The 8,704-nt window shown below is 32.8% G+C and overlaps 1 protein-coding gene across 3 annotated transcripts in view; it reads right to left on the bottom strand.

Moving 5' to 3' along the window:
- The window catches only part of LOC106466087, a 101,331-nt gene extending 93,762 nt beyond the window's left edge, over positions 1 to 7,569 (bottom strand). For 2 of the 3 annotated variants that reach the window (XM_022394040.1, XM_013926330.2), the window contains exon 1: positions 7,016 to 7,569. The gene's annotated coding sequence lies outside the window, so the exon portion shown is untranslated. The remainder of the gene's footprint in view (positions 1 to 7,015) is intronic. The other variant, XM_022394041.1, reaches the window with a different exon arrangement.
- Between the last annotated feature and the right edge of the window lie 1,135 nt (positions 7,570 to 8,704).

Here is an 8,704-nt window from a genome sequence, read left to right as displayed (position 1 = left end):
ATGGCCTATCTGTGCTCTGCCCACCACAGGTATCGAAACCCGAATTCGGGCGTTGTAAGTCCGCAGATATACCGCTGTGCTACTGGGGGGTATCAATATATAATAAACAGGCAAACAGGTGTCTTGGGTACATCTTTTTATTTGTTTTATTTTTATTTTTACTGTAACATGTAAACATACGTCGAGATTGATGTGAGCCTAATGTACATATAAATAAATGTCCTCCGGTGGGTCAGCGGTAACTTTACGGACTTAAAATACTAAAATCCGAGGTTCGATTCAATTGTTACAAAGACTGACAATTTTTAGACTTTCACGAAACCTTAAATGGGTTTCGTTCTCACATTTCTTCAGTAATTCTTGCTTCACTGTCACGATTATACACGAGAAGTTTTCCCAGTGTCAGGATTATTTCTAGACACATTAAAGAACAAAAATATATGTTTTAATATTTTACTGCTCATCTGAAACTAGTAAATTTGGGGGAAGTTTAAAGGTTATACTTTTTATTTATTGTAACAAACTTCGAAATGCCATGGCCATAGAAAAGGATATATATGTTCCCATGGCAGTCCTCTGGAGGTGGTTGGTTATATTTGCCCATAGCCGTGAAAGAGTTATAAAGTGTTAAGACATCAGTGACAAAATATTGTTATAATTATCCAACCAGAAACTTATGCATTTTAGTAAATTTTGTAACATCCACGAGCTTCCAGTGGCGGATCCAGAGTTAATCGAAAGCGAGGGGGTCCGGGGGTTATATTGGCTTCACTAGCCTTCCCTCCTCTCTGTTCAGCATACATTTGCAAACACCTGAAGAACTTAGATTACTAAATGCATGCAAACCAAAGATGGGCATGATGAGTCTGCAAATACATGAAATGGATATTTGCATATAATTTTTGTTTAGTTCGCCATAAAAGGGGGGAAGGCCCCCTCTGGATCCATCAATGGCTTGAGTATTAGTGCAAACAGATGTACGGCTTACATTTATTTTTTCGTGTTATATAATGCTGTGTGGATCCAAATAACATAAATGATATTCTTTATGTGCTATATAAGTAATACAGTATTTCTTATAGTTAGTTTAATTAAATATAACTGTTTATAGCTTCATAATAGTTTTTGAATTATAATTATTAACTTTATTGTTAGCTTAGTATGAGAACTTAGGGCTAACCTAAATCTCTTCAACTGATCAAACCTTATGAGACGTTATTAGGATTACTAACAAAAATTAATATAAATATATCTATCTGATAATTCAGGGCCTTCTAATCATTAAGTTTTAATTTTCTGATTTAATGATCTCTAAGTATTAGGTATTCCTGGGGAGTTCGTTATGACAGTGTGTCTTTATCTACATGTACATATATCGAAACTACAAATCAACGTAGTACTCATTATAGCTAATTAAATATACGTTTCTATTTATAAAGGTTGAATATATTGTTTCGTCAGTTGAGTATCCTCGCTGTTAACGATATTAACTATAATGTCTCACGAGGTTGAAAGCATTCAGCGTGCGACTTAAAGGGGTGAAATTAAAATTGGCGGCCAAACTGGTAGCTACACTTATAGCATTGATAAGAATTTTACAGCAAATATTCATTCATTAGTTAGAGCGCGATTTTTGTTCAGTTTGAGGTATGATGGTGAGTAAAACAAAATATGTGGCCTAGTTAACTAATGAATGAATATTTGCTGTACATTTCTTATCAATACTATAAATGAAGCTACCAGCTTGGGCGCCAATTTTGATTTCATTCCTTGAAGTCGCACACTGAATCAGTTTTAGGCCGCACTTTTTTTTTCACGCCTAAGGCGTTTTTGATTAGATATCATGACTTTTTGTAAATACACACCAACAAACCACACCAAATAAGAAAGCGACACTCAATAGTAATCAACATTAGCCTTGGGGTCGCAACCCTGTTATTCGGAACAAACCTATACTTTACAGAACCAACCAAACCAGATTCTTTAAAATATATGGAGGTAGTTTTTCCTTCTCTAAAACAGTGTTAATAGCTGTCTTTACACTAACGCCATGGAATTTACATTAACAGTTTCTTGTCATCACCCCCATGCAATCGGTAGAGCTGTATCAAGCATCATTATTTATGCTAATTGCTTAAGCTAATACCATGTGGCGCTAAACGCTCTTTAATTAGGAGAATTTAATAAAATTTTGTAAATTTGTGTGTAAGTTTGTACGTGGTGATGCATATTATACGGATTACTAAATCATAATAATATAGACTATTTGTCCTTGTGTGGAACCCCATAATAGTGAATGAAATATATTTCTTCGCCAACAAGGAAAGTAAAATTGTGCATAAGAATACAATGAATATTTTAAATGTAACAAAAATTATAATTCTAAAGAACAAGTTACCTTACATTTTAACAGTAGTTATGTATACTGAAAGTTACTCGCACTTTATAATAAAAAAGTTCCAGATCCCCTGTTGTCATGCCAACTACTCCATTCATCGTCTATTGGACTTAGTTCAATGGACGTGGTGACGTACTATTATCCAACATCTCAATTTCCATTGTAACAAAGTGGTCCATGTAAAAGTAAACAATACTGGCCGTAATTGAATGCTTATGTGTAATATCATTATGTAGTGGACTTTCAATTGGATTTATGAGAACTGACAGATAACGCATAACTAAACATGGATGGTGCATAGAAAAGTGCTAACACTCTACTGTCACACAGAACAATACAAATCCAAAATAACGTTATTTAAGTTAGGCCTACTTTCACTGTTAATACACTGAATCGAGTTTTAAGTATAAATAAAAGTAAGTTACATTATACCGTAACTTGCTGAAGAATATACAGTATATAAACAAAACATATCTTAACGTTAAATAGTAAAATTAACAGGCTAACGTTCACAGCAGTGACATTGAAACCGGTTACCAGTGCCACTGGCAGTGGTGTAGTTGTGCCGAATCGAGAGAGAATGCGACCTCTCATTTCATGGTTCGGGGGGGGGGGGCTCCGCTCCCACACTTCAAATATAGATTATTTTTCATGTTGCTTTCTCATACATTTAAATGTGGATCGATGGGCTTCTAACATGGGACACTTTATATAAAACCAAGTTTTATATTTAGCGCAAAGCTCTCTGATACTGCATCTACTGCTGCTTTACAATAACATACCTCACACAATGATTTTCTATATTTCTAATTATGTAGTAAACATGTTGGCCATACTGGGTAACTAGTTTGATAACCAGCTGCTCTGTCGGGGAAGGGTACGGGAGATTTTGGCGACACTTCTTTTCTAAATTTAGCACCACATCACTGCTGGTTACCTATTAATCACCACAGTTAACAGTCTAGGAGTTTATTACTATCAATTTCGTGAAAGATCTGGATTAGGTTGTAGTCTTTTTTTTTTTGCGTTCCAGAAAAGCACAGGATAACACTTGTACTAATCAAAGGCAATAGTCACAAAGTATGTGATGACACCTATCGGACAAATTTCCAATATATATATACATATATATATATATATAATAAAGAAACAATAATCACCAATATAATGTACCTTAAAAGCATTCGAACAGTGACATCATGACATGCATAACGAAAACAGACGTTTTTAATGAAATTATGATTTACTATCCAACTTTTTAAAACTATAATCTCAACCATATATAAAATACGTTCGTGTAAACACCAGAAATTGGCACTTGTCAACTGCCACCTTCTAAAGGTGTTTGTAACTGATTTACAAACATCGTTTACGTCATAAAGAGGTGTGTCAAAAAAGTTCAGAACGAGCAAATTGCATGTACATACAGCTAACCCTGAAAAGTCTATTAAAATTCAGAGATATTTATCGTTGTGTTGTTACTGTAGGAAAACCAAACACGAGTTATGTAGTATTTAAATAAAACTATACATGCAGAAGTACGAGCTACATTGTTAAAACATAAGATATCGAATAGCTCATTGAAATTTAACTATTAACGTAAAGAACACAAAAATATCAGATATTTTAAAAAGCTAATATGTTATTTAACTAGTAAATTATGTCTCTTTAAATTAAATATTTACACGCTCTGTTTACAAAAAATGCAGATACTGAAAACGAACCCGTATAGAAACGATTATCAGACATGCGACTAATAATAAGCATTCAAGGAGCTCTTGTGAAATAGGCAAACACAAAGTTTACTGTGACTCTGGTGATGGAAACTGAAACTAACACATTTAAGAAAATGGTAGGTGTTCGCATTGAAGTAAATTTGTGTCATCAGGATCACGTTGTAACGTCGAAACATGTAGAGTCGTCAACTTTTTGAAGGCCATAGATAGTCCTAAATAAAATTGTGTACCAGTTTAATGTTGAATGTTATTTATGATTTTAACTTTACACACAAGTGCCAAAATACTATAAGCATTATTGTTTTCTAGGTTGTTTTCTTTTTAACATTTTCTAGTGATCAATTTGTAATCATAATAAAATGAAAAGTAGGTGGCGTTGCACTGAATAAGACAATGTAAGCAGTTGGTCAACTTACTATTATTAACAGCAACATTTTTGCTTAAGTTTGTTTGTTTGTGATTAAGCACAAAGCTACACAATGGGCTATCTGTGCTCTGTCCACCACGGGTGTCGAAACCCGAATTCTAGCGTTGTAAGTCCTCAGACATACCGCTGTACCACTGGGGGCAATTTTGTATAGGACAATACTCTAGTAACATGTTTTTATTTCATACCAGTCATTCTTACGTTTAACTTTTGGAATAGTATAAAATCTGTGGAGCAGAGTCATTCATTCTACACTGTTGCCAATGTACTTCGTTTAACTAGTGATTAAAACGCCTACTTCGTTAACATGAAATATTTTTTAGTTACCTTATAGTGAGTCCAAAAGTTTTCAATGGACAGAATTCCTGTTATTTTCCTCCAGTTACAACGTACAGTTCACTATATAGTCCGTTACACAACTGAGTAAACGTTTTGAACAATTTATTATACGAAAATATGATTAAACGAGTTAATGACCCCCAAATGTTTTGAAGCAACTCTTTGTGCCCGATTTCTAAATTTCTAACACTAACCAAATTTAACCTATTTCCATAAATCATTTCATGCTTGGGGAAACAAACCTATTTTACAATCACAATTTGTAATCCCCAAACTATATTCTAGATTCAGGACTCAAGCCTCCCAATAGCTCAGCGATAAGTCTGCAGGGTTACGACGATAAGGATCAGGTTTCGGTACAAGTGATAGGCAGAGCGCAGATAGCCTATATTGTAGCTTTGCTCTTAACAACAAACAAGTCAATCAGAACTCAAGATATTAATATATTAATTTTGGAAACAGCTTCCTAGTTCGGTTTCAAGTTATCATATTAACAAACATTCAAAAAGCATGAAACATTATACCAACTGCTCCGCTTCTGACAGACTGGAAATTAAGTATTTTGTTGTAATCTAGATACACGAATTTCACTTTTTTTTTAACTCAAGTCAGCAAAGCTCTAATGAAGCTTCTGCAGAATCTTTTTGTACAATCACTATTTGTATAGAAACTACTTGTAAACTATCTACTGCGTACTATACGATCACTTAATACACAGATGCCTTATGGAGTTAAAAGTTATCATAATGAAATCCTATTATAATTTGAAGGAAGTTTGTGTGTTTATCATCTAGCTTCTAAGTTTTTGCATTCGGACCTATCGAATATGGTTGAATCAACTGGGAATGATTGGTGGTGTGTGAAGAAGCTGTTATTTTTCTTTTAAAATGAATCGATTTCATAGTTTCAGTAGTTTAGATTGCCACTAGCATATTTTGGAAATAAATAACTTTCATAAACTTCGCACGAGTACATCTGCTAAGTCAATTATTAACGTCTCATTCGAGTCAAAAATTAACGATTTACTAGAGACAATAGATATGTTTTAGTGAATTAGTTATTTATGTTATGACGGTTGGAGACGACGACTAATGTTTTAGAAGATTTGGCTGTTGATAGCTACATAAGAAATAATTGGTGTTTAGTGTTTTGGATAAGGGAAGCCAAAAGTTGAAATTGTTGATGAAATAAAATTACTTTTTATTTTTTGAATATACAAATATAGATTAATGAAGTTAACAACTAATGGGTTAGTTCAATTAATAGCTGATGTTAATGTTACGTCAAAAACAGGACATTTAATGGAATTAATCACTGAAATATGCGTGTACAGTTGATAACTGAGTTTAGTAAAATTTGTCACAGGTTGTGCAAGTTTGTGGAGGTAGCTTCTAATATTTCTACTCTAGTGAAATCAAGTTTACATTTTATATTGAGCAAACAGCTGAGTTATTGTGAGTCATCACCTGATGTCGAGGTGTGTTGTAAGATTAAATATAAATAAATAAAGATCAAATATAATGTAGTCGAAATAGAAGCTGTTTATGTTATTCATGTCGAGAGCTGTAATGGAAATGGCACAACTACTTCTTTAGTAATGTGAGATATAAACAAACCTTGCATTTAAATTTCATATCTTACCATCACAAAGTCAGAAACTGAAATATTTAAACCACTTTATAATTTGGAATTGGGTAGTACTAGTACCTCTATAACTTCGAATCTTGACACTTGTAGTGTTGTAAAATATTAGTTTTTGTGTTTATATGTTACAGAACAAAAATAAATATAAATCTATTTATTGAAATCCGTAACTGTTTTAAAACAGTTTTCCGTTTCAATGTTATACTCAAATTACTTATATAATAGATTTACCTTTAAAACCAATTCTGACATATATTTCTAGTTCTACCTAAATTACATTTAAAATATCACACATTAAATTCTATCCACTTCAGAACCAACACACACTCTGGTTGATCACTGTACTGTTATTTTTACATTGTTTATTATTCATTTGTGGCAGTAGCTTATTTTAAAACTTACTAAATGTTCTGCTATAAAGTTTACAACAAAACTATTTTAGAAAGGATTCAAGTAGAACGTTGAACTCACCTGAAGTGCGAATTATTACAAAAATTATCACTCAGTCAAGTCCTACAACAGACGTGCTGTATGTATCAAAATCATTCTATGTGGAGAGCTTCTGTGTTAAAGAATCGGTTAAAGTAACCCACAAATCTTCTGTTGCATCAAAATAATCAAATCACAGAGTTTGGTCAGTAAATATATGTATATGTTTACGCAGCAAACGATGTTAGCTAAGCCTAACAACAGTTTTAACTGTGATAGAAAAATAAACAAAGAAAAAACTTGGTATCTTCACATTTTCCAGACTTGCATCGATAGATTAGCCCAAGCTGGAGTTCACTTACCCTCGAACTCCATACCTCCCAACTATTGAATGTTTCCCACCCTACAGCTTGACGTGTTCAAATTCAACTTTCAAGACTTAGTAACCACTCTCCTTGAACTTGTGTACTGTTGTTGAGCTAATATTTACCTGTGAACGACAGCAATAATAACGTCACCGCTGTTTGAGGTCCGAATTCTGGTAACTTTTTACTTCTCAACTTAATCAGAAATGTTATATTTGTTTTGTTTTTACTGCTTCTGCTATTCCTTAAACAAGCGGCTTCCGCAACCAACTTCAAATCCTGTTTGAAAGTTAAACAACAACAAGCGCGCCACCGCTACTTGTACCTCTACACACAGAGCTAAACAATTCCAGTTGGCCCGAAGGCTAGAAAACACGTAGTTCCAGGACAGCAACGTCAGTGGTCATTGCGATGGGTATGTTGTGGCTCTGTGTATGATGAAACTTTCCATGGGTAGTTGAGAAACAATTCTAAGTTAACTGTTTTACACTTACAAGTATTAGTTTAACACTGTCGTCGCGAAGCGGTGGAGATTAGCCCCATCTTTCAAAAACAATCCTACCGGGATGTGAATAGGCTTATAAAATTGCCGGCAACATACGATACATATAACAAAATTAACGTCAGGCCTAATCGTATGAATTTCCAGTATATTGTACAAGACTTGTTTCTGGCAAACGTCTCTGTTGAACTTGTGGAAAAATTGTTCTTTATAAATTATATTCAAGTAATGAGAAAGATGTATTTTGTAGCTTTGATTATATAAAGCTAGACAGGTAAATAATTACATCTTCTTTAACATTGTACATAAAATTATATTTTAACATCCTACATAAAATTATATTTTAACATCCTACATAAAAATCTTATTATAACATTCTACATAAAGTCTTATTATAACATTCTACATAAAGTCTTATTATAACATTCTACATAAAGTCTTATTATAACATCCTACATAAAATCTAATTGTAACACCCGACATAAAAATCTTATTATAACATTCTACATAAAGTCTTATTATAACATTCTACATAAAGTCTTATTATAACATCCTACATAACGTCTTATTATAACACCCGACATAAAAATCTTATTATAACATCCTACATAAAATCTTATTATAACATCCTACATAAAGTCTTATTATAACATCCTACATAACGTCTTATTATAACATCCTACATAAAATCTAATTTTAACATCCTACATAAAATCTTATTATAACATCCTACATAAAGTCTTATTATAACATTCTACATAAAATCTTATTATAACATTCTACATAAAATCTTATTATAACATCCTACATAAAATCTTATTATAACATCCTACATAAAATCTTATTATAACATTCTACATAAAA

This window comes from Limulus polyphemus, unplaced genomic scaffold, assembly GCF_000517525.1.
Source record: "Limulus polyphemus unplaced genomic scaffold, Limulus_polyphemus-2.1.2 Scaffold2146, whole genome shotgun sequence".
Taxonomy (NCBI): Eukaryota; Metazoa; Arthropoda; class Merostomata; order Xiphosura; family Limulidae; genus Limulus; species Limulus polyphemus.
This window is presented reverse-complemented; position numbering and strand designations above follow the sequence as displayed.